Raw genomic sequence first — 24,897 nt, 5'->3', positions numbered from 1 at the left:
CTCACAGAGTATCATTAGATGCTTTCGTGTGAGGGTGTCCATAGTAAGGGAGGTCTTTGGGGTCATGCTAACTGCCACGAATTCTGTGGGTCGGTGCCTTCCAGGGTTCCCAAAGCCCTACGATGGCAGGTTCTGTGGGACTGCCTCAGACACTACTAAGGAGAGGCTGGGATGGCCACAGTGCCTGGCCCCTCCCCAGTTCTAAACCAGAGCAGAACTGCTTTATCTCTTTCACACATTGTGTTTCCATGTAAGATTTTTTATTTGAAGAAAAGGATCTGCTCCATAAAAATTACTTGAATTAAAAAAATTTTTAAATGCTTACTTATTTTTGAGAGAGAGAGAGAAAAAGAGAGAGAGAGTGTGGGCAAGGGAGGGGTAGAGAGGGAGACACAGAATCTGAAGTAGACTCCAGGCTCTGAGCTGTCAGCACAGAGCCTGACGTGGGGCTCGAACACCTGAGATCATGACCTGAGCCAAAGTCAGATGCCTAACCGACTGAGCCACCCAGGTGTCCCAGAAACTATTTTAATTAAAAAAAAAACCCTCAAATTTCTGATAAAGGGAGAAATATGTTGAGATTTGAATTTTGGAATAACTTTGGGAATACTTATTTAGTTATTTAGCAAAGATTATATAGCACTTAATATGTAACCAGAAACTCTTCTCAATATTTTATAGATATTAATTGATGGAGATTGGGGAGGAGGATGTGAAAAATATAAGACAAGGGCTTCTCCAACAACTCAGCACCTTTAGCACTGAGAGCCCCCATGTATTCACTTAAAAAAAAAAACATTATCAGTACTTTCTGCTTCTTTTGAACTTTACATTTTTTTTCTTCACATAGTTGTGAGAACAAACTTTTAAAGAATTTGGGGCTAAAATTTTTTTTTCACTACTTTGCACGTTGGACTTATTAGGAATTATTCTGATAGACAGGAACTCAGAATAGGCATAATTTAGGCTTTCCCAGGATTGGGGCGTGGCAGAAGTGGTAATGATCACATGCCCTGCTGAGAACCAGGCATAGCTCTCAACAGCATCGGTACCACTCCTCAGAGGGTGTATTGAGGATCTTTGCAGATGGTTTTGGTTGCCACAAAAACAGAGAGGGTGCTGCTGGTATTTAGTGGGCAGAGGCCAGGGATGCTAGGTACCCTCCAATGTACAGAGTAGTTCCCCATCCTACATGGCTTTCCTATATGCATGAAGGTAAAACAGCTGGGTATAAGTACAGAAGCCTGCAACCTAACACTTTTACACAAGGTGGAACACATAGCATTTTTGGCATGGTTTTCATATATACTGAATTTATCAGGAATGGCACTAGCGTGTGTATGGAGGAAAGACTGTATTTTGTTCAGGTTTTTTATTTGCCGGGAGTTGTTCACTGTTTTGGAAAATAACATCACAAGGCAGTAACACTGCTCTTGGCATTTGAGTTTCCAATACACTCACCTGTATCAGTCAGCCTTTGTAGCTGTCACACTCACCATGAGTCTATGGTGAGTCTACCTTGGGATAGATGCAAGTGTTTGATTACTTCATTATGTCACCTACTGACGTTGTGCTTCAGGGCATTTATATATTTGTCCTTTATGTCTAGGGCATTGTATTTGTTTCTTTGAGATAGTCTGTGCAGGGAGGTTATATTGAAATTTCTTTGAGGCAAATAAAGATGTCTCGTAAAATATTTGCTATAAAAACGGAGCTTGGAGTATGACAGGGTTGAGAGTCAATGTGTCAAAATAGCACAAAAGCAGTTTCCAACCATTCAGTTTCTCTTATATTACAGTGGATGGGGAATCAATTTCATTTCTTGATTTGACTTCAACTTTTCCAAGCGGAGGCCATTTTTATTCACACGCTGTGGAAAATGGAGGATGATAAAGCACTCCAAAAGCAAGACAACTTTTGTGTGCATGCCACACAAGGGTCCAGTCATCAGTGTGCTGGGGGTGGTTCATCTGGCAGGCCCACACCACGGTCCTGGGAAAGATGCTTGAGGTTATTGTATGTCTGTGATTTGGGAAAATATACTTCCAGCATCAGGTGCCAGGCTAGCTGCTTGTCTTGACATGCAGTCAAAAGTAATTCAGGAGGTGATTCTAACTCTGCCTTTTTTGTACTGGAGACAAGTGGTTCTTAATAATTTGCTAATATAGGGACTGAGCCCTGGGTGGCTCAGTCGGTTTTCATCTGACTTCTGCTCAGGTCATGATCTCACAGTCCATGAGTTTGAGCCCCACGTCGGGCTCTGTACCGACAGCTCATAGTCTGGAGCCTTCTTCAGATTCTGTGTCTCCCTCTCTCTCTACCCCTCCCCCACTTACCCTCTGTCTGTCTCTCTCTCAAAAATGAATAAACATTAACAAAAATTTGTTCATCTATTTTGTATACATATAACAAAAATGCAACTATTCATTCTGTGTCAAATTTCCCAGCATGTAAAAATAATCAAAATACAAATTCTTTGAAAAAATGATCATTTCTTAAAAAAAAAAAGACAAATTTTGATTTCCTTCTCTGGTCTTTCATCTCTTTGGCCTAATATTTTCATCAAATTGTGCCAGTTTATCAATAATGCATTTGTCAGCATATGATTTAAATCTGTCCAAAGCAAGATGTTGTAGACTTTTTTGAGTTAACCTGGGTCTATATACTTTTGAACAAACTCAACTCAGCATGGACTTTTGGTTACTTCATGGACTTGTTTTTATTTGACAAGAGCTTCTCTAGCGGTTGCATCAAAATATTTTTCAGTCCAGATGCCTCAAGCTCACTAACTGACCATTTTATGTTACAAGTACATTTCTAAGTATTAATCTTTTGTTTCCATAAAATAAGTTGGAATACTTATTAAAATGTTTTCAAAGGAAATGAGGAAAAGATATATATCCATAATGGGATAGGAAGCAGAGGGAGGGAAAGATAGAAACCATGCTTTCTAATCACTAAACCTTCCATTCACAAACTAAGATAAATTCTTGTTTTATAACTCTACTGGGTATTTCTGAACAGCCTGTTGGCAGGGACCATCTTAACAACAAGTAAAAATATTTGATTCACAGTCCTAGAGGCCCTGAATATGACTGTCAATTTCCTTCCTCTTTTAATATTATTATTAGTTGTATCTAATATATACTAAATTCTGGTAATTGGTGGTTCATGTAGATCCTGAGGCCACTTACATTGCTATTTACTGCAGTTGTGTCTTTAATTAAAACAATAATTTCCATGAATAGATAGAACAGCAAAGCTTAATTCAGGACTAGTTAATGTCTAACTTCCAATTTACTTGTTAGGATTAATCGTGCAAGGCAAATGTGACAATAACCAGTCATTACTTTTTAATTTTTGTTCAGCAGTGTGATAAGGGGGACATATTTTCTGGTTATTCAGAGGTCCTTAGAAATAGTTCATATCAAAAAGCTTTCTTAGATAACTAACTAGATCATAATATCTAATTATTCTAAATATCTAACTAGATAATTCTGAAGTAGATAATTCTCGTGACTCTTAAGGATTCTAATTGGACAATTTGGTATCTTGAAAAACATATTTGTTAGACCCCTTTATGGGCTCTTAATATAAGGATTTTTATCTTGATTTTATAAATATATATTTTGAAAATATTCACCATGAGCAAGATAGTGTGCAAGGTGCCAGTCTTGTTCAACAGTATCCCTAGTGCTGGGCTTATTGGGAATAATGGGAATGAAATCTGATGAATAGCAGTTACTCTTTCTAAGGATTACACAATCTGCTAAATATCACCCCAGTCTCCTATAAGAATTAGTAACAGTTTCTCTTATTTCAGAACCTAATTATTTTCTGTCTAGAATAACACTTTTTCTATCTTTCAATTTTCTTTATATCCCACCTTAACAAATACAGTGCCTTAGTTTATCATTTATGGCTCACAGTGAGATAACCCAAAGCCTGCTTTTTCATTCATTTTCCTCTTCCCTTCTCATGCTCTAACCCATCACCGTGAAGCATTTTCTGAGGTCTTGTATTACAAAGGGATCTTGGTCCCCTTGATGCTCCAGATATTCTACCATGCTTCTTTACAGGAATCATCACATTTGATCTAGTTTTCTAATTCTTTATGTATATTTATTTCCCAACTCTAACGGTTATGTTTCGGAGGGCTGGGCTTCTTTTACTGTGTACCTTTATTACACCAGATACCTACACACACACACACACACACACACACACACACAGGTAGCCCATTCTCAATAGTACCCATTTGTCTTTGACAATGCTTTCTGAGAAATTTTAGGTTAAAAATTTTCAGATGTATTATTTAGTTTGGAATATTTTCATACAATATCAACAATGCCAACATGGTTTTTAAACTATCATATCCTCAGAAAGCTTTAGGATTTATACTTTAGAGTTTGAAATGCAAAAATGTGAGGACATGCCAAAGAAAACATGACATTTATATAGGCATGATTAAATTAGTAGACATCATTGGTCTCTTATGTACCAACAGCCTCCAAAATTCCACCGCGAAATTCAGTCACATTCACTTAATGACATTTATGTCATGTGTTCTGATTGGTTAGTACCTACAGCTTTCCAGTTGTTAAGTATTTTGAATAGAGCCACATATATATCAATTCTTGCTTTAGTGTCAAGTCACAGGGTCTCTTTTCCCATTACAATGGTTGAGTGTGTTATTGGGCAATACAGAGAAGCTATGACCCAATTTTCTCTGTAGGGTTAACTGAGTTAACCCTACAGCTTATAGTGACTCCAACACCAAGGTATTTCCTGAAAAAAAAAACAAACAAACCTCTCAGTTGAATAATTAGAAAGAGCACTGAAGAGAATATGCTCATAGAGAAGTTGAACATTGTGTAGTTCTGAGAAAATGAAAGTTGCAGGAATGTATTTGTTTTGGGGCCATTACCTATGTAACTGTCATTCTTTTAAGAAGGTGGTTCTGAAATGTGTATAATTTCCTTTCAAATACTGTATAAAAAATGAAAATAACATTTAATAAGATAGAAGCCCCTCCTTTGAAAAGAAATGTTACATTTATACCATTTTTACAATGGAATAGAAATGTACTTAACAGTTGTCATAAACCTTCTCCTCTAAATTTGCATTCATCTTTACATGGAGAGTTTTCAATACAAAAACATTCAGAGATATTTTTTAGGTAGGCTCCACGCCCAATGTGAGGCTTGAACATACAACCCTGAAATCAAGAGTCATAGGCTCCACCAACTGAGCCAGCCAGGTGCCTCAAACGTTTAGAGAATTTTAAAAACATAATTTTTTGACATTATCTCAAATAGTTTTTGAAATATTTGTTTCCTTCACATAATAAACAACATATGGCCTTTACTTTTGAAGACAATGAGGATATATATAGTTTTGTTCTAAGGTCATTATTTGGAAAAAATCTTTAATACTTAAGAAATTGTAGAGAAACTTGGAATACAATGTGATAGTACATTTTATGCCAACTTGACTAAACAACAGCATGTCCAGAGATTTGGTCAAACATTATTCTGGTGTGTCTGTGAGGGTATTTTTGAATGAGAATAGCACTTTAATCTTTAGACTGGGTAAAGAAGATTGCCTCCCTAATGTGGGTGGCCCTCATCCAGTCAGTTGAAGGCCTGAATAGAATAAAAAAGGCCAACCCTCCCTCAAGTAAGAGGGAACGCCTTCTGACCCATGGTTTGAGCTTGGACACTGATTTTTTTCCTGCTTTTGGATTTGAACTGAAACATTGACTCTTCTTGGGGTGCAATCCTGCTGGCTTTCTATCTGGAACTTAAACCATCAGCTCTCCTGGGCTTCCCTTTTGCTGACTGCAGATCTTGGGACTTCGTAGCTTCCATAATTGCATAAGCCAATTCCTTAAAATAAACTGCTTTATAAATATAAATATATTCACTATATATGTATGTGAAATCCTGTTGGTAGTGTTTCTCTAGAGAACCTTGACTTAATGGACACTATATAAATTAGAATTTGGAACCACTGACAGAAAGTCCCTTGAGTCACTATCTAACTTATGTTTAAAAAAATCATTTGATTATATATACCCTACATAGATCATTCCCAAATGAAATAGATTGGCTATCTTCTCATAGTGTGTTTTCCAATAAATAAAATATTTGTAGCAATAAATGTTAGATCCATCCCTTTTTCCTCAACCTGATTCAATTCAAATGATAATCATCTAATCATCGGCATTTCTCCACAGAAATATGATGACTTAAAAAACATTTAATACATTTCATATTTCAAAATGAGAAATTCTTTGAATTATAAATTATTCCTCTCCATGGCTGATTGCTATCTTTTTTTTTTTTTAATTTTTTTTTTCAACGTTTATTTATTTTTGGGACAGAGAGAGACAGAGCATGAACGGGGGAGGGGCAGAGAGAGAGGGAGACACAGAATCGGAAACAGGCTCCAGGCTCTGAGCCATCAGCCCAGAGCCTGACGCGGGGCTCGAACTCACGGACCGCGAGATCGTGACCTGGCTGAAGTCGGATGCTTAACCGACTGCGCCACCCAGGCGCCCCTGATTGCTATCTTTTAGGGTAATAAGGATTTAAAACAGACCACATCAAATGTAATTTGAAACTCCATTCTTCAAAAACACTGAGTATCAAGAAATCTTGAAACTTCTTGGTTTTTGCATTCATATTTTGAAAATCATTTTGATTTTCATATCTATTATTTATTTTTATAATACAGATTTCAGAATCATACATATATATCAACTGCCTTTATTAGGCTTTTGTGATATAATAGGAGATCATGTAGTAAAAAATCTTTGTCTTCACTGAATTTTGATTTTTGTCTTGGGAGGAGTGGAGAATACAAACCAAAACAAAAAGTACTTAATATATTAGAAAAACACATGTTATGGGGAAAAAATAAAGGGAAGGAGGAGAAGGAGAAGGGCAGTGGGATGGGGAGGGTCATGACATATCAAGTTTAAATAGTCTGAAGAAACCTCCCTGAAAAGGTGATATTAAAACAGACTTAACGTAAATGAGGAAGTGATACATATCTATATATCTATATATAATAAAGATATTTACACGTATATATATTTCCTTAGAAAAGCACTGCCGGCACTAGAGCTGATGATTTCAGAAAACTGAGAAGGCCAATTTAGCTGGAGTGGAGCAACCAAGGTGGAGAGGAAGAGATGAAACCAGAGAGATGGGACCTTGTAGACCATTCAAAAGTCTTTAGCTTTTACTCCTAAGTAAGATGAGGAGCCACTGCAGTGCTTTGCACAAAGTATTTACACGATCTCCATGATGGTTAATAGGATCACTCTGTTACAGGGGAGAGAATAAACTTTAAGGGGCAAGATGGAAGCAAGGAGACTAGGAAATGGACTATTGCAACATTTCATGTGAGAGAGGATGCCATTCCATGTTGGTTCCATGTGAGCATTGATTGCTTGCAGATGATGACATACTTGGCTTTTCACACTATAGCAGTAGGACCAGTACTCTCTCTGGCAAATTCTTAGAGAATTTTTTCTGTATATGCAAAATGAATGCAGTTTTTGTTTTGATATATTTTTGAAAACTAATCACAGCTCTGATAGCGAAGTACTTAATTACTAAAGAATACTAAGAATAAGGCCATTTATATACAAAAAAAATGTACTTCTGGGGAAGTACTTGGGTGACAAATACTTTCATGTGGATGGGAGCAAAGCACTGATGGGGTAGGAGTAGTGTTGTTATAATAACATTTTTAGTTGAATTATACTATAATTTGTTATTTTCTTTGTGTTTTTTCTTTATGAAAAACTTACAATTTTTATGCCTTTTAAAAATATATAGGATCAGAAGAGTCTACAATGAATAACACTGACCCTGTGCGCTTTTGGCTGTTTCCTCACACATCTGAAAGTTTTAGTTTTTCCCTTACAGAAATTGTGTGACAGGGAGAGAAGTAAATGCCATCATCCTCCCTGTCTTCCAACCCACCCCCGACACTAAATTATCTCACAGTGTAGCTTCATGTTGCAACATTGAGTCCCTAAGCTGAAAGCATCGGTTTTACTGATTATATAATAACTTCTGGCTAATCAATTCATCCTTTGGTTTTATATTTAATCATCATAATTGCATGGGTGAGAACTAGTTCTGGAAATATCTGACCTTATCCTTCCAAGGCATCTCTAGCTGAAAAAAGAGCACTTTAGAACAATGGTTCTCAACTGGGTCAATTTTACGTCCCAGGGAACCTTTGGAATGTCAAGAGACATTTTTGATTGTTACTTTTGTACAGAAGGTACTTGTAGCACCTCGTCGCTAAGAATTCTGCCAAACATCCTACATACAGATCACTGGACAGCTCTTGTCGACATAGTCCCAAATGTCAGTAGTATTTAGACTGAAAAACCCTGCTGGAGAACAACAGCTTAGAAGCACTTGAATGGGGTGGATGGCATTCCAAGCAGACAGAACTTTTCGTTGGTTTGAAGAAATCAGACTGTACAGATTGGCCCTCCTGGGGCTAGAGGGAGTTAACACACCACCAAAACAGTCTTTTCCATAGAGTAACTCAAGCAGCAGTTTGGCACTTGCCATAGTGTATTATAGAGATTGCTTTGGGGTTTAATGAAACACAAAGAGCTATAAAAGCATCTCCAATAAAATACTAGTGAGATTTCACACATTGGAATTGAGGGATAAGAGGGTGATGGCATGGCTTCCCAGATTTAAAGGAATATTTTCCCACTTATTCAATTAATTTCTTTTGTAGCCTAATGGTGATGGTAGATGTCCATCCTGCATTGAGGATTTAAGCTCCACTGCCTGATGAAGAAAATCCAGAGATTTATAGCTTATCTTTCTTTTCCCTCCTGTTGATCAAACATACATCTGAAGACTACAAATTGCATTAACAAAGACAAACTATCAGGAACAATTCTTCATAGGCTATTTATCAAATCTGTAAATGTGATGCAGCAATCCAGGAAATTCTCCCTCATTACGTTATTTCATCAACTGTCAGCTGCACATATTTTCACTTTTTAACCTTTCTGAAACAAGGTTTACTTTACAATGCAAGGCGTTGTGCAGTCACTGTCAGCCAGGTAGCAGTTATGCTTCAGTTATGTAAAAATCTTCTGATAAGGTAATGTCACCATCAGTGTATACCTTATTCAATAAAATAAGGGTGGATTCCTAGAAGTCTACTAACAGAGGCGTAGCCAACACCTTCTGGCCACAAGGAAACTCACATGCATTATAAAAAGAGGATCCAGACTCTCACAAATTGTATTTTGAAAGATTCTTCATACCTATTAATTCACACAGTTCCTTCGTAAATTATTCTAGAAAGAGTATGCAAATAATTAGAATATGGGAAGTACTCAGGCCTCTGAGACCCAAAAAGCCAGATCACAATAACAGAATCTTTTCTCAAGATACCTTTGGAATTGTAGAGAACAGCAAGCTTGTTCCTTCTACTGAATCTCACTTGAATGTATCTGAACTTTATTAACATTGTTTCCTGACCTACTGGACTGTTTCTGGTTCTTTAAAACACAGGCCAGGTACACTTGTACACTCCATGGTACCCGCCATTATTCCCATTTCCATACAGTAGAGAACCATACAAGTAAGAGATAAAACAGAACAGCTAGAGACAGTTTCCTGCAATAACTTCCAAGGTTTGCACCTTTGTTATGACTTAGGGACAGCTATAAGAGCTCTAAATGCTCAAGTGACAAAATCCACCTTTCACACATGCTGCATAAACTTCAGATTTCTCTGCTGAAGAGCATTGCTATGTTTATGAAATGTCACTTAGCTTACAAATAGGAGGACCTCCTATTTGGAGATGGGCCAATGTTATGGAGGGCAATTGAATGCCAAAGACTTTTTCCAAAAAATAACTTTGTTGGGAAAGACCAGACTCAGAGCAAGACAAACAGACTTCCTGAAACTGGGATAAAAATTGGAATTGGGTGCCACTCACTTCTGGAATTGAGGAACCATCACTGCTACTCATCATTCATAAGCAAGAGCAGCTGAGACTTTGGTTCCAGAGTAGGACTGAGTTCTTTTCTCCACTGAAGAAACAAAAGAGGAGATTTATCTCTCTCTGAAATGCCCAAAGACTAAACTATCGGTGAAATGGTAGGGATATCAGCTCATTAGTGTCTCCCTGTAAAAGAGCAATCCACAGAAGCAATCCACATCAGACTACAGAAATATTTTCCAACTGGAGTGGTTAAAATGCTCTCTTCAGAAATGGTCCTCTGCCTTTACCATAGGCTGGGAACAGAGCAAAAAGACAGAACTCAGCACAAGTGCACTTTTCAGGATTTGTATCACTGCCCTACAGTCCACTGAAAACATTATTTTGCTTTACATTTTCCTCGCATCTGTATAATTATGCAAATGTCCAAGGAACCAAGGTCTTCTAGATAGTGTTGAAGAAATAATAAGTAAAATAAGTATTTTACAATTGGTACAAGAAAATTTCTAATATGCAAAGTGTCAATTTTTAATTTCCCTTATGGTTTATTCTGATAAAATTTCAATACCTTTAATCTAATATGACTTCAATATTGAAGTTTTTGTCTGATTAGTCACTTGCCCAAAGCCTTCTCTGTCTACTTATACATATTAAACTACCCTGTAGTACTTGCATTGCAACTTTGAGCCAAAGAAAAACAGAACTGTTGACAATGGCCAAAAATTAAAATATTAAAAAAGTAAATTCCAAACCAAAAAACATTTGGAACTAGTCTAGGATGCTTTTCTAATTAAAGTTCTTACACCATTTCCACAATTTCAACTATTTAAATATACCTCTTGTCCTCATCTCAGATTTGGTTCTTTTGTTCTTCTAAATCACAATCAATTTCTAAATCATAGAATTATAGATTTTTCAAAATGAAACTTAGTGAGCAATTGAAGAGTAGTGATAAAAAATAAAATAAGAAAAATGACAAGTGATTCTTATATCTACAAGTCTGGGAGGAAATTTGGAAAACTAATTTAAAAAGTGAATTAGAATTTTTTGCTCCTTAGTAGCACTTTTATAATATCAAATATTCATAGAGTTGGATGGACTTTCAGGATCATCTAGTTCAAACTCTGGCCAGACACAGGAATCTACACAGCAGCAATTGAGGTTTTATTTAAGTGCCTCAAATCTTCTCTCTACTACTCTGTAGATGACTTTGCTTCATACTTCATAGAAATAAATGGATACCAGGCAGAAATGCCTTATCTAATTTTTTTTAAGTTTATTTATTTATTTTGAGAGAGAGAGAGAGAGAGAGAGAGAGAGGGAGAGAGCGAGCGCATGAGTGGGGGAAGGGCCGGGAGAGAGGAAAGAACCCCAAGCAGGCTCTGTGCTGTTAGTGCAAGCCCGATGCAGGGTTCAATCTCACAAACTGTGGGATTGGGACTTGAGCTGAATGAACTCAAGAGTCTATTTAACTGACTGAGCTACCCAGGAGCTCCAGGAATGCCTTATCTTCTTAAGATGAAGTAGATCAGTCTATTCATACACTTTGCCAGTGATATGTTGGCAAATGTTTAACAAACATTAGTCCATGAAAAATAAAAGCCTTTATTTGTATCATATGCTGATTACCATGGTGTAAATATTAATGTCAGGTCCTATTTACACAAGTGAATCAAGTTTGTGTGCTGGTAGGGGAAACACAGTGTATGCATGGATCATGAAAATACTTTAACCGATTACTTGAGGGAATCATATCAGTTTGAAGTAATTAATAAAATACATGCTCACTTATTCTACACTCATATAAAGTATACCACATTAACCTAAATTGCTGTTTATTGGTAAATGTCTTGACCACTAATGTTAAGGAAGGGTTCAAAAAACCTTGATATCTTTCCTTGGTTATGAGTCTTCGTAAGTGAATTATAAAACATTTGTCCATATTTCATGTATATTTTCACACTCTAGACAAAATCTAACTGATAAAATTTTTACATGAATGCTACGTAGATGGGCTTTCTTAAACATTTTGGCAAAAGATGACAACATAACTCATAGAGTTGATCCCTGCTCCTTTGTTGCTGTGAACACACACTGGCTTGCATCTTTCAGCATTAATATTGTACCTCACAGGCTGCTGTGCAGGCTTCCCACCCTAGTCTACCCTTCACATTTTAGTGACCCTTAAGATTTCTTCCCTGGGCTCTCTCCTTTTTTCTCTCTGCACACTCTCCCCTGTTGATCTCAGTCAGTCCTGATGTTTCAAGGATCAAAAGTTGACAGTTCTCCCAGATTACTCTCCAGCCCAAAGGCCTCTCTTGAGCTTTAAAATGTGCAAACTCAATTGTCCATTAGACATCTCCATTTGAATAACCAAACTAGGTACCAAACTGAACAATTTTCCTCCAGGTCTGCATAAGCATACTTCTATCTGCCAATGTTGTCTATCTCCATCCAGCTGAAAAATAATTTTCCCCTATGAGAGACCTTTATCATACTCATTCTGAGTTGCCTCTTATCCTTCCCCTCACGAGAGGGTGCGCTCTATCCTCTTCACTGTGGCATCCCCAGCACCCAGCACTGTACTTTACAAATACATTTTCTCTGTTAGTATTCATTAAAACCTATTTTTCTCTAAGGTATTAGGGAAAAGATCTATGGATTTTTTAGGCTTCCAGCCCTGTCTAAAATCCAGACACTACATTTCTTAGATAAGTGCCAAAATTGAGTATTTATTAAGTGAGTGTGGTCAAATTCGGTATAGATTATACACTATAATCAGTTTTCCCATTGCTGCACCAATAATAAGCTTTAGGACGGCTAATCCAGTATAAGTCACAACTTTCAAATATGCCAGTTCAATGCCTGAATGCCTTGTCATTATTCTCATTTTTGATGCCTTTTTCTTTCCAATTACATGCTTGAAGCACAACACACTGAAGTACAATTCTTCTTCCTTAATATCATAGTGGTTTAAATTTAGATTCTTTAGAATTTTAAGGGAAATGCATATAGAAAAGGATTGAAAAAGCTGTTAATACTTCACAAGAAAATTCAACTCTGCTAAGTGCAATTCTAAAAGAAAAAAAGTCAGACCCTGAAAATTTCTCTATTCAACAATGAGCTTTATACTTATATTCGTAGTGGCTACTTTGCTTGCTTTTGCTCTTTGTCATAAGGTCTCCATGGACCCACTGTGTGATTAGACCTAAGTGATGAGCCACAGGCAAAACCTTTGAACAACTGACTTCTCAAGTTCAAACTGGGCTCCACTATAACCTGGAGAGGACACCATTTGAATGGGGAAATTATGGGCAGGGGGAAGAGTATTAAGTGGTTTGCCAGTCTGAAGATCTCTACTGTTTTAGAAAATCTAACATTCTTCCCTCACATAAGTCTAGAAGGTGTCTATGGGATGGGAATAGAGGGCGACAGCAGGGTTATCTAAGTCTGCTAGACTGTCATTGTAACATCTAAACATACAGTGAAACTCGCAGTCTGTGTTAGCGAGGGCCAGGAGCTGCAGAGTTGCTGTCCCTATGTAGGGAATCTTTCTGAAGTGAGTAATGAACTTACATGAATGAAAATGTTAATGGTATGTGAGCATGGATATTTATACATTCAGACATTTTTATTACTTTGCTGACATTTGATCAGATATTTAGAAGTCTTTGGAGTGACTAACTCACAAACCTACATTGTCAATTTTCACAAGTACTAGACAATATAAAATCAGTCTTAATAACAGCTTTGACAGGATTTAATAAAGCACACAAAGAAAACTTGTAATTTGCACACACTAATTTACACATATGTATAACTGAGAAATGATTTTGGAAGATGTTAGCCTCCCATCTGTACCACACAGAGAAAAAAATGGGAAAAAATGACTTACCAACTGTCAATAAACAATTTCAAATGTATTTTCATGTTCTCATCCCCAAATAAAATTTTCAGTGCCTAAAATGTATTTTCTGAGCTTCCTTGCTAAGGTGGTATTTTGTTTCCATCTGAGTCTATAATTTCTATACATGTGTCACAATATGTTGATTTCCAGGACCTAAATTATTATTTTTTAAGACTGCATAATCAGATTTAGTCAGTGTAGTTTGTGGTTGAGAAACAAAAGAGAGTAATTTGGCCATTTGGTCAAATGTATGGATAGTTCTTCAGTTTTACTTTTCTTCTGAATTTTTGAAAGCTCAACTTCTTGCATTGAGATTATAATTTCTACTCTTCTGAGAATCTCTCCCTCTCTCTCTCTCTACATATATATATGTATAGATATATATGTATATATCTATATATGGGGATATATATCTATATATATCTATGTATATATATATGTAGAGAGAGAGAGAGATCTAAGCAGATCTATCTATCTATCTATCTATCTATCTATCTATCTATCTATGTATCTATCTATATCTAGTGGACTTAGAGAACCCTGCTGTCATCTTTTATTCCCATTACATAGACACATTCTAGATTTATGTGAGGGGAGAATATTAGATTTTATATATAATATATATATATGTAAGCAAGACCTGAGCTGAGATCAAGAGTCAGACATTTAACCCATTGAGCTACCCAGGCACCTCTCTCCTGAGTTATTTATGAAATCATGATGCACACCAGCCTGCCTTATGCTTGAATGTTGAGATTTCTAGATTACAGAGTTAAGTAGTCTTTGTTAACTTTCTTGCTTGTTTTAAGCTCTAACTTATAGTCAATCATTTGGTAGCACTCAAATGTCTCATTGAGTATGGTACAAGTTAGGATTAAGTAGTTTAAATAAGATATTAATGTAAATCTCTGGGTAAGAAGTATAGTTCCAGATTAATATGACAGGATACTGTTTCTAAGAATATGAATCGATTTCCTTTGCCAATATTTGTTCATGGAATTTGCTATTCTACTATGGAGGCCTTTTTATCTTCCCCAGACAAGTAGAGGCACTAATTACTAAATTAGTGGGGAGTTACTTGGGGTTGAAGGAATATGAAAGGTGTCATTACAGGACCTGAGAGTACAAAAATAACACAGTCATAAGTTAAAAAAGAAAAACAAGTTGGTCTAGGTAGATGAGAGAAAATTCTGATGTAAACTTGCTGAATAAATTTTTAGCTCCCTCTTCTAACTCATTCCTGGACTGGAAGAGGTGGGAAGTAGAAAGACTAAAAAAGATTTCATAGGTCAGACCTCACAGTTCAGCCTGAACAGCCAGCAGCAGGCTGTCAACAGAGCAGAAGCTGGTAATAAGGAGCTGTATGGTTTGTTCTTCTCAGTTCTATTTGATGAGGTTAATACAGCCAGTATTGTTATTAAGTATTTCTTAAATGCCACCTAGCCTACATTAGTTATGAGTATCAATCCATTTACTCCTCACAAGAATCCTATAATAAGTACAATTATTATTAATTCCACTTTATGAAAAGGGAAACAGAGGCACAAAAGGTGAAATGTCCAGGATCACACAACCAGTAAGTGCTGAGGCCAGGATGTCAACCTGCCAGAGACCATATTCCTCACCACCACTTACTAGCCATCCAAGTAACCAACCTGTGTATCACCTATTTATTGTCCAGCAGGAGTGCAACCCAAGAACTTGCCCATGAACCCTACAGACAGATGACCAAGTCTTAAGTTGTATCTACTGTGTGTAGATAGCTCTATTTCAGTGGCTGGGGAAAATCACTCATAATCCTCCAAGAATGCATGGCAGGGACCCTGGATAGCTAGAAGGGGTGACGAATGGGTAGGGATGGACTATATGGAACCAACTGATGAACTCCCACGAAGGCAATGGCAGTAGTGGCACACATAACTTTTGGCTGCTCAAATAGTTTTGATACTTTCATTTGTGTAGTTTCAAGGAGACTCAAGCATATTGAACACTGCATGCAAGCTTTGCTCAGCTACTGCGGACACCTATTAGAGGAGGCTGAGCCTGTCAATCTCCTGTGAATCACCTGGTAGAGCATGTGAGACACTGGGGAGGGAAGCTGAGCCCACTGACTTCTAAAGCCTTTGTTTTTCAGAAGCTTGATAATTCTGTAATTCCAGAGAGATATTGCTGCTCTTTCTGTAGTTTCTATCTTTTAATGTTGGCAGCTCAAACAGGTTCTGGGATGCTGGAGTAAAGCTACTTATTAAAAAATAATTAACAGTGAGATCACCATGAGCGAGGATGGGTTTTAACAAAAGAGCTCATGGAATTTTCAGAGTATTAAAATTGCTATATGTGAGCCTGAAAACTAAAATTAGCAACAATGAATAGGAAATGAGGCACAATGGTTAATGTCCACATCGGCCACAGTTGACTGTCTGCTGTTTTGAATCCTAATATTTTTTAGACTTATTTGTATTAAATACTTTTCAGGACATAAATACACACATAGTCACACAGATGAAATGACTGCATTTTATTTTTGAAGCGTAGCAGAGGAGTCTTCATATACGTCTACTATTGTTAACATTTAATATATATGAACATTTAAAAAGTCCCATTTATAGGTATTCCCTTTAATACCTAGAGAAGGAATGCTCCACAAATCCTTAGCATGTGCAGATACCCAGCTATTAATGAAGGTGAGGTGGTTTCCCATTTTCTACACACAGACACATATACGTGCACATTGAGAAATACACATGTTCGTACACAGTTAAATCCATAAAGTACTGCATTTTTCTTATGATTTGACTTTTCAAGTAAAAAAAATGTATGAAAATGTGGTATAAAGTGATGAAAGAGAGACATCCATAGTATTAAATTGTATTGAGTGCCCACCATGTGTACAAGGTATGATAGTCACTGGGGACAAAGATGAATGAGATGTGGGTCTGATTCCAAACAGCTTCTGGTATGGAGGGGACAGAGGTAGGAGAAGTGAAGGAGACAGATAAATATAAGTAGTGTGTGATAAGGGCATCATCAGGTGTACCACATTTAGGCACAAATAAGACATGTCAAAGTCCTCTGTAAGGCAGGCATCCACATATGACATATGACATGAGACTCTTAACAGCAAAAGACCTGTTGGAACTTTAAGAGGAGTGTCAAGGGATTCATTTGTGATGAGTGAATACATGCTTCAAAATAAAAGTAGTGGCCATATAGTGAATGCCTACTTTATGTTCATTTTCTCTAATTCTCACAATCTTGGAAGGTTGTTTTACAGGCGAAATAATCTAAGCTTCAGGGAGGTTCAGTGACTTACACAATGTCACAGCAGGAGAGTGGCAGAGCTGGGATTCAATGCTAGGTCTTGCCACAATTTCACACTAATAAAGCAAGAATGAACTTGTTCAGCCTTGGCTCTGCTGATGTTCTTTTCTGTAGCCAGGGACACTCTTTTCCCAGGGTGTCTGTTCTGAGATCGGCTGCTTCCTCATTTCTGTACTTTGAGTTGTTGGTAGATTATCTCACACTTGGCTGTGGAGATTGTGTTGGGTAAAGACTGCATCAATGGCTTCCCGGTTTTGCTTCCCCCCAATATGCTCAGCAAAGTGTTGGCTTCCTACTTTCCTTGTTAACCCCTGGTGTGGCTCTTGTTGGTTTGGTTGATCCTGCAGCCTTCAGTCTATTGTAAGCATTCAGCACTCTCTGCTGGATCAGTGATGTGGGGCGTGCTGGGGCAAAGGGAAGAGATTTATTCTAGTCCCTTTGGCAAGAAGAATTGCTTCTTTGTTGAGGTTAGAGTTGCAAACAGATGCCCCTTTGTACAGTGTCATGACACTTCCTGGGTAACACCATTAAATGTTTCCTGGGCAGCAGAAGCTCTGGGGTCATTGCTGAATTACCATTTAACTTCCACTGGTATGTGAGCCTCCAACTGTTTTGTTCAACTGCACTACTGAACTCTGCATGTGATAAAAGTAGGATTCTCATGAACTGGATCTTTGACAAAAGGAATCATGCCCTGAATCTTTGACAAGACAAACCTGTTTTGTTCAAACGATGTACTAGATGTCCCACATAATATATGCATCACACATAGTAGGTGTTCAATAAATGCTTATTGAGTAATGAAATTGGAGAAGCAGCTGGTGTTTTCTGTGTGTGTTGTGTGTGTGTGTGTGTGTGTGTGTGTTTCTGCAGTGTTCCTTTTCTCCCTGGAGAAGCATAATTATGTTAACTACCCACACTAAAAGATAATTTAGGTGATCAGATAATATGAGGTAATAGTTACATAGAGAAAGGAATAAATATATAGGTTAGATCAGAAGACATTTTGGGGTGTGGGTAATACTATCCTGACTAAATGCTACATCAGAGTGGCTAATAATCACAAATAAAGTGGCTATTTTATCCTTTCTTTTCTCTTACACACACACACTCACACACAATCCCTTTTCTGCTCTTCTAGTAATATTTTTGAATATGCATAGAAAGCTGATACACAATTTCTAGGAGAAGCAAAATGACAAGAGGACCAGAACAATTGTACTATGAGTTCCCTAAGCAAAAGGATAAAATATTAAGATAATTCTTTTTAGAATCTCTGGACAACTTACCTTTATAAAAAATAGATCTAGAAAGGCTTTGAGAGGTCAAACCTAACAGCTGTTTGTTTTCCTTAGGAATTGTTTCAAAACATAGGAACGTATAATGAAGGGCAATTTATTGTATGGAAGGGAAAGATATTTTCTTGCCTCATTTAGTTCTGGTAAACAAGCTGGCTTAACTCTAGTTAATGTGTTTCCATTTAGATTTACTTTCAAAAGGGGAACATCTTTCCTCTGGCCTTCAGCTTTATTTAACCTCTGGAGATGGAAGGAAAAATTAAATGTGATTAAGGAAAGTAAGAGATCCAAGAAACACAGAAACTACCAAACTGGCCTTAGGAGAAATAGAAAATCTGAACAGACCTATAACAAATAAAGAGATTGAATCAGTAATAAAAAACCTCCCAAGAAAAAAAGCCCAGGATCAGATGCCTTCACTGGTGAATACCAGATGAATGTAAAATTAGTGTGGCTTAAAGATGAGGGAGAATATTTCATATGGTAAAGGGGCTTATATTGTATCCTAAGGAATGGGTAGGCATTGGTCACAGATAAGATGAGTAGAGTCATTACTTGCAAGTAAGGAACAGAATGAAATGGACACAGCAGGGAGGATAGAGATAATGACAACTTTGTTCAGTGTAATGGTTTATGTTGTACAGGAAATTGATAATGGATATGTAGGTTAGGGCCAAACAAATGAAGTTCTTAAATGGTGATGTGAAGAGTTGGGACATTATCCTAGATGGGATCAATTAGAAGATTATGGGCAAGGCTATGATATTACAAAAGCAGATTTTTAGAAGATACATTTAATTGTATTCATGATGAATTGAAAACATGGGAGAATATAATAGATGACTGGTGAGGAGGTTTTGATGGTGATTCAGGCAAGATTATCATAGAAAAGGATGATTACACTGAGATTGAAAGAAAACAATTATATGGACATGAAACTTAGTGGCCAATAACTTATAAAAGGTGAATTAGAGTTGAAAAACTATTAGATGATTCCAAGGTTTTTAAGATGAAAAACTAGAAGGACAGTGGAAACACTATCAAAAATGGAGGGACTAGGGCAAAAAACCAGATTTGCAGCATGAACAATGAATGCAACTGGACATTCAGAGTTTGAGATCCTAGGAGCATATCAGGGTGGAAATTTCCTATAGGGCAAATATCCAGGACAGGATTTAGAGAGAAAATCCAGGTTAGGGGATATAGATTTGAAAATCATTGCTTGACCACTTCTAGTAGTCTCCCAAAGGGTTTCAGAGAGCTCTAGATAAGTGACGTAAATAGTACTTTAAATCATTATTTAATGGGGGAACTCTTCACCTTTCCTCTTGCATTTGTGTATTCCAGCCAGAATGAAGAAACAGAGATGTGCTATGAGATACAGAGGAGTGCTCCCATAGAGTACCACCCCACAAGTAAGTTGCTTCTTCTGAATGATTCTCCTCCTGGGCTCCCCTTCTTTCCTGTTCATGCCCAACTCAGCTCAGTTCTGAGGATTTGATGGGGGTGGGGGGAGTCTTCTGTGTAAGATTGTGCTTGGTGCTATAAGAAACATGAGTCGTGTAGGAAATATAAACTCAAATGTATACAGTCTAGTTGAATTTTCAGGAAAATTTATGTGTAAATACGTTTGTGGTCTCTGCTTGCCCCATTATTCAAGCTGTGTGGCGTGCTTTCATGTAGAACATTGCCACTTCCTCTCTGAGATGTATGTTGAGTGCAGTTGAGAAGGTCCATGTTCAATTGTAAGCTGGCTTATCTGGCAGGGGCCTTGAGAAAAATATATTCTATTAAAGGCAGTTTCCTAGTATAAAATGTGAGATAAGGGTACTAAGTGTCAAAAGCAAACACACTAAGAGCAACTAAACTAAGACACATGAGCTTCACACTTAGGCTTTCAAAGAGGAGATCTCTAGAAAATTTCTCAAGACCCAATGGCACAACAATGCCTAATGAGTGAATCAAGAGAAGACAAAAATCAAATTTTTATATTAAGCTCCTACCAATTTTGAAAAAAGAGCCCATACAAATCTGTTAATAAAATTCACCACCTTTCACAATTCACTGTCAGAAAAGTGTTACGTTCAGCTAACAAATGATCACTGACCAGCCTAAAACTATTCCTTTCTTTCCTCGCCATTTTAATTTATTTTTCTTCTCACAAGGCTGAGTGGGTCCTCAGTCACCCTCAGTTAATGAATGGCCGCAAGAACTCTGCCAATTCAGATTTGTTTGCTGAATGAATTTTTACAAGTATCTGATTTTCCACTGCTGTGGCTATGAGTTTAATTGGATCATGTGTTGGTGGATCAGGATGAATTGGGAAGTAAAGCAAAAACAAAAACAGAAACAAAACAGAAAACAGGGACTCACAAAAAGGTAGCTTCAGCTGGGTCAGCATCTATACTGGAGGGATCAAAGTGAAAGGGAGGTGGTCAGAGGCTACGGTGGGAGATGCGGATGGGGTGGGGAATGGGATAATAGTAAAAGAGTGCCCTCTTGCTCCCCATACCCAGGGAAGAGCTCCTTTCTGAGTAGGAAGACATAGATTCAGGAAAAGGTAGGAGATACCTCAGGTCCTGCCCATGAGAGATGAAAGAGTCTAAAGCAAGGACGCCCTTTATTTCTTTACCCAACCTGCCTGGTCCACTTAAAACTACTTGCAGGCCTGTGGTGACTCTTGTTGAGGATATGGTCGCTTCTCACAATTTATCCTTGAGAAATTTAATTCACTGTACCAAACTATTTCCTTTCATCAAGCCTCAGGTGCATTTCTGTAATAAGAAGGAGTCAAAAGAGAGAATCTCTAAGCTTTCTTCCAACTTTAACATTCCATGGCTTTGGAGAAGGTACAGAAAACTATTTGCTAGGAAGGGAATTCAGGCAGATGTAATTTCCCCACAAGTCATTTCTGCATTTTCATTTATAGTTTTTGAAGCCAATCTCCTGAGCGTAAATCACACAGATATTTCACAACTGCTACAAGCCCCCAATTATAATTTTTTTACCGGTAGTGGCTGAGGGTGTAGAACAAGTACAAACACTTCTAAAACCACTGAAGCATTATGAAACTTGTTGACATCTTAGTTCTCAGTGTAGCAGTGCCTGTTATTGCTGATAATGTCCACAGCTTTCCCCTTCTGAGCTCATAATCTGATAGTTAAATACTATATCTTGTCTTCATCACCCTGCTTCTCCAAAAGCTGTTAGTGACTTTTTAGAGAAGAATGTATGCAAAACATTGCCAAGAATTTTAAACATTATGTTTCATTATAGTAATTTCTTTCTTCCTTACTTCCTCCCTCCCTCCATCTCTCCCTCTTTCCTCCTTTCTTCCTCTCTCTTCCTCTCTTTCTCCCTCCCCATCCTCCCATCCCCTCCCCTTCCCTTCCCTTTCCTTACTTTCAGCATTCCTAGAAAAGATCTGGAAGAGCCATGAAAAATCAATCAGGGTGATGAGCATTCAGTGGTCATTCCTGCAGGCAGCCTTTCCTAAACAGCAATGGATGGCTGAGTCCAATTCAAGTCAGCCCCTTAAACCTTACCTGCTTTGATGGGAGTTTTGGTTAACCATAACAAGAGGAAGGGATTAGAGTGGAAGATAAAGAAAGCTGTTGGCCTAGTGCTCTCTGTAATTCTGTACTCAGAATAAATGAGAAACATATTGGAAAATATTCTGAAAGTGAAGTTTCAAAATTTCTACAGTAAAATTCACTTGCAATTGAGCATTTTGGGCGAACATGGCTATGAGTCTGAATGGTGCGAAAGCTTAGATAATAAAGTCAATATGGTAAATTCTAGAAAGAAGGTTCCTGTGTGGAAGTGCAAGAGAAAATTTATTAGGAATATATTAGAAGAAAAGCCAGCAAAATGTTTTTTAAGATCAGCTCAATAGGTGATCCTGAATGATATTTCTTTTAGTTACTTGGGGTACAGGATCTTCAGAAAATGACATAGGTCAAATCAATGGTGGTGCTCCTTTTAAGGCTTCTAGAAAATAGCACCCCTTTTATTTAACCAGATAATAAGAGTTTTATTGTTTATTTTCTACCAACAATAACTTATTTTCTCATCTAAACATCTCGATTGAACTCCTTCATACACATTCTTACTTTAGATCTGACTTTCTGACTTTTGACCATTCACTCCAAAATTGGTGTTCCAACGGCTGCCTACTTCTGCCAGAATCAAAACACAAAATCAACATGATAAAAAATAATTATGTGATTCAAGAGGCTGTAGTGTCACTCAACCTCATTTGCTACACCAAATCTGGAGAACACCTGAGTTAAGTGGCCCAGGCGAGTGTCCTCAGATGGGGGGAATAAGGGAGAGAAGATGGTAGCCATTTTTACATTGTTTTGCATGGTATTTATTGATCCAGGAAACAAACACAAAATTCTGAATAAAATGACTTGGAAACAAAAAACAATACAAAATAATTATTGCTAACAGTTCTAAACACCATCTTCAGAACTGTGAACCTTGGATTCTAGTGGTTATTTTGTGCTTTTTCATCTTGCTTTACACTTCAGTTTCAGGTTGTATTGTGCTCCTCTCTTCTTCACACAAAGATAAACCCACCCAATTTACAGTCATTGACAGTTGTGTATACATGAAAGGAGATGAAGGTAATGACAAGACAATTCAAAAAACTGCTTCAGTCTTCCAGTTCACTTTGCAAAAGGACTATACCCATAGATAACTTCTATCATAATACAGACCAGTCTGCACAGGGCACCTGAAGTTGTCAGGCTATATAAACATTTTGCCAGTTACTCACACCTTATACACTTGTAAATAGATAAAGTTCAATTCAGATGAACCTCATGAAAGGAGAATGTGTTATATTAGGAAGAGTTAGGTATCTGTGGGGGATATCTTCCATTTAGCATAATGACTGTGGGGAATAGGGTTATGGCATGTTTGTGTAAGACATGAGTAATTTGGCATCATTGCCTTTTTTCTTCCTTTCTCTTTTTCTGTCATCAGTTGCCTATGTCAGCATTCCAAACTCAGGTTTCAGTATGATCACTCCAATTCTCCATAGGCAACTTTAATTTCACACTTTTTCTTTTCTTGCCTCCACTACTTTACAAGAGAAGGGGCATGACATTGCCAAGTCATGCCAGCGTACCTCCCTTGCCAGGAATGACAATAGATGAGCAATGTTATAAACCATGGGTATCATGGATTTTGACCTAATCCCAATTGTATTGCATACCACTTACAAATGTGATTGGTGACAGCAGAAATAAAGAGGTAATTCACTAATAACATTTGAGTCATCAACAAACAGTAAAGGATAAGCTTTGCATTTCTCATTCTTGATGTAGACAAATAATTTCCCCTTAAATCTCAAAGATAGATATGATGTACTTTGGTTTTATATTTTGTTTGTAAATGAGAATTTTAGAAATGGTATGTACATAAAGCTTACTAGCTGAAAAGCTTACTAGCTTACTAGGTTATTTTCATATAACCTAACCCATTCCATGGTTTATAAGATATCTTTAAAATATACTGTAAGTAAGCTTCAGCTCTAACCAACTTCTTCACAAGGGAAAGTTCCTTATATCCTTACATATAACTATATCCTTAGATTCTTATGTGGAGAAATGATGTGGGACGAGCCCTTTGACAGCACTCATTTGCTTATTCATTTTACACAGTAATAGCATTCATTCATTTATATGTTTTCTTACCTATTTATTGCATGCCTAATATGAACCAATGTTTTAGTTGCTGGGCATATCATAGGAGCAAAAAATATGAAGCCCGTCTTCCTGTGGAGCTTCTATTCTTGAGGAAAGAGACAGATAACAACCACCACCACAACCACTGCAGTGGCAAACAGCTCAACAAATCAAGATATAATACGTAAGAAGACAAATAAAACAGGGAGAGTGAGCACAATGTGATGAGTGCCATTTCAGATCAGGTGTGAGGGACAGCAGAGACCTGAATGAAGGTCTCATCAGGAAGGACAAGTTTGAGAGTCACTGAAGGAAGGTTTATCTTCTGATGGGCTACATTTACACCACACTAATCTAACAAGGCAATCAGAAAATAATATTAAATCAACCATTTGGTCTAATAAACATAATCTAAGAAGTGATCTGTCCTCTGAATCTGAATTTTTCATTCTTTATACCAGCTGTTTTTAATGGTACATGAATACAAAATAAGATATAGTCTTAGATTCACCAGTTCTCAGGGCAAAATAAAATCCCTGGGTACAGCTTCTGATGGTGAATCATCTTTGGTGATTATCACTCTTTTCTTATTCTGGAATTTTGGCAGCAAGTGATAAATCCAGGCAGTAGTTGGAAGCAGTGATTGCTGTCTCCCCGAGTGTGCAGTGAGTAA

At 37.3% G+C, this 24,897-nt stretch overlaps 1 protein-coding gene and 1 long non-coding RNA gene across 3 annotated transcripts in view; one reads left to right on the top strand and one right to left on the bottom strand.

The window, feature by feature from the left end:
- Positions 1-24,897, bottom strand: part of B3GALT1 (beta-1,3-galactosyltransferase 1) — a 524,490-nt gene that overhangs the window by 177,289 nt on the left and 322,304 nt on the right. The window lies entirely within an intron of this gene.
- On the top strand, positions 18,911-22,951 carry LOC121030653 (uncharacterized). Its single transcript, XR_005790346.1, has 2 exons — positions 18,911-19,943; positions 21,937-22,951. It is a non-coding gene; the product is annotated as an uncharacterized LOC121030653 (long non-coding RNA).

This window comes from Herpailurus yagouaroundi, unplaced genomic scaffold, assembly GCF_014898765.1.
Source record: "Herpailurus yagouaroundi ecotype Mexico unplaced genomic scaffold, PumYag 140, whole genome shotgun sequence".
Classification (NCBI taxonomy): Eukaryota; Metazoa; Chordata; class Mammalia; order Carnivora; family Felidae; genus Herpailurus; species Herpailurus yagouaroundi.
Note: the sequence above shows the minus strand (reverse complement) of the source record. Positions and strands in the feature narration are given on the sequence as shown.